Source organism: Arachis ipaensis, chromosome B03, assembly GCF_000816755.2.
Source record: "Arachis ipaensis cultivar K30076 chromosome B03, Araip1.1, whole genome shotgun sequence".
Lineage (NCBI taxonomy): Eukaryota > Viridiplantae > Streptophyta > Magnoliopsida > Fabales > Fabaceae > Arachis > Arachis ipaensis.
In genome coordinates, this window is record NC_029787.2 from 81,779,387 (window position 1) to 81,782,043 (window position 2,657).

Consider the following 2,657-nt stretch of genomic DNA (forward strand, 5'->3'; position numbering starts at 1 on the left):
GGAGATAAAATAAAAATAGATACTAATTACTACTATATGACTCCTAAGGTGAACTTCTCTAATGACACTATCACAGAGTTAAAGCAGAAATTGGAATTTAACAACCTTTGTTCTGGGAAATGGGTGTTCCTCTGATCCGTGGGGTGCTTGATTCTTCAAGAGATAACTTCTGGCGCTTCAATTCCCTTAAGTCACGCCCTTGCTCCTCTTGTTCTTTAAACATATAGGTCAGCATTTGACTGTGTTCCTTCTGTTCTTTTATTATTTGCTCTATAGCTTCCCGTATCTTGGTGATAGACGTCTCAAGATACTCCCAGTATTCAGATTGAAGGATTTCTGGGAGAAATTCCTGTGTTTTCTTCTTGGTGGGATCATCCTGGGCTTGTTGTTTTTCCATTGATGCTTTGGTGATTGGTTTCTCAACTGAGATATACTCAGTTATTCCCATCCTTACCCTGGCATCCTTGCAGAGCAGAGAAATCACGCTTGGATAAGCCAACCTGGCCTCTTTAAAATTTTTGTTAGCAATTTTGTAGAATTCAGCTGAGATCAGCTGATGAACTTCCACTTCTTTTCCCATCATGATGCAATGGATCATCACTGCTCTTTTAACTGTGACTTCAGAACGGTTGCTAGTGGGCAACAGAGAATGCCCAATGAAGTCCAGCCATCCTCTGGCGACTGGTTTGAGATCCTCTCTCTTGAGTTGATTTGGGACACCCTTTGTGTTGGTGGTCCACCTGGCTCCAGGGATACATATGTCCTCTAGAATCTTATTCAGGCCCTTGTCTGTTCTCATCATTCTTCTGTTGAAGGAGTCTGGATCATCTTTCAGCTGAGGTAGCTTTAGGATCTCTCTGATCTTGTCAGGGATGGTGTGAACAATCTTTCCTCTGACCATGGTCCGATATTCATAGAAAGCAGTTCCAGATAGTTTCTGCTTGTCAGTCTGCCACATATTAGCATAGAACTCCTGGACCATATTCCTTCCTACTTTCGTTTCAGGATTAGCTAGGACTTCCCAGTTCCTGATTCGAATTTGCTCTTGGATCTCCGGATATTCATCTTCTTTCAGATCGAATCTAACTTCCGGGATCACTGATCTCAGACCCATTATTTTGTTATAATGGTCTGAATGTTCTTTAGATAAGAACTTTCATTTATTCCAAAGTGATTTTGGAACGCTCTCTTTCTTGCCTCTTGGAGTGGGTTGTTTTCCTTTAGGAGCCATGATCTTAGTGATCGCGGATAAACACACCAAACTTAGAGGTTTGCTTGTCCTCAAGCAAAAGAAAAGAAAGGAGAGGGATAGAAGGAGAGCTAGGTGAAATTGTTGATGGAAGGGGAGGGAGGCCGAACCCAAATTTAAAGGGAGGGAGGGTGGGTTTTCGAAAAAAGAGATAAAGATATGATAAAAAAGATTGATTTGGAAAAGATAAGATAGAAGATATGATAAGAGAAGATTTTTGAAAAAGATAGATCTAGATTTTAATTAATTTTTTTTTGAAAAGGATAAATTGGAGATTTTGAAAAAGATATTGATGAGTTGAAAAGATAGATTTGTTTTTAAAAGGATTTGAAAAGAGTTGGATTGAATTTGCAAAGAGGGTTTGTGCTTATGGATTAAGATGTATTTGATATTTTTAAGGTGGGGTTTTTAGAAATTAGGGATTTTAAAAATCAAGGTTCTTAACATGTTTATGCAAGAAATCATGAATTGAAGTATGCAAATCAAGATTTGAATGAAAAATATGAAGAAAAATGAATTTTGCCTCCTCCCCATCATCCTGGCGTTTGAACGCCCAAACACTGCCTGTTTTGGGCGTTCAACGTCCAAATGCTGATCTCCTGGGCGTTCAACGCCCAGTTGTTGCCCTTTTCTGGCGTTGAACGCCAGGTTGCTATCCTTACTGGCGTTGAACGCCAGGTTGCTATCCTTACTGGCGTTCAGCGCCCACTGGCTGCCCCTTTTTGGGCGCTGAATGCCCAAAATAGGCTCTTACTGGCGTTTTCTTGCCAGTGAGCTCTTTTTCTCTGTTTTGCGTGCAGATTCCTTCTGTAACCCTGTGAACTTATGCAATTTATTCTTTACCTTGTTATCAATGAACTCTATATAAACAAATAAAAATAAAAATAGAAATAGGGCAAAATTCTTGGAGGATTGATGCCCCATGGCTGGGTTGCCTCCCAGCAAGCGCTTCTTTATTGTCTTTAGCTGAACCTTGCTAAACTTTTAGTCTAGCTTCAGCCTTGAGCACTCTTGCTCAACGTTGCCTTCAAGATAGTGCTTGATTCTCTGTCCATTGACAATGAACCTCTTATCAGAATCAATATCTTGAAGCTCCACATAACCATATGGTGATACACTTGTAATCACGTATGGTCCCCTCCACCGGGATTTCAATTTCCTGGGGAATAGCCTGAGTCTAGAGTTGAACAGCAGAACCTTCTGTCCTGACTCAAAGATTCTAGATGACAGTTTTCTGTCATGCCACTTTTTTTATTTCTCTTTATAAAGCTTGGCATTTTCAAAAGCTGTGAATCTGAACTCCTCTAGCTCATTTAGTTGGAGCAATCTTTTTTCTCCTGCTAATTTGGCATCAAAGTTTAGGAATCTATTGCCCAGTAGGCTTTATGTTCCAGTTCCACGGGCAGGT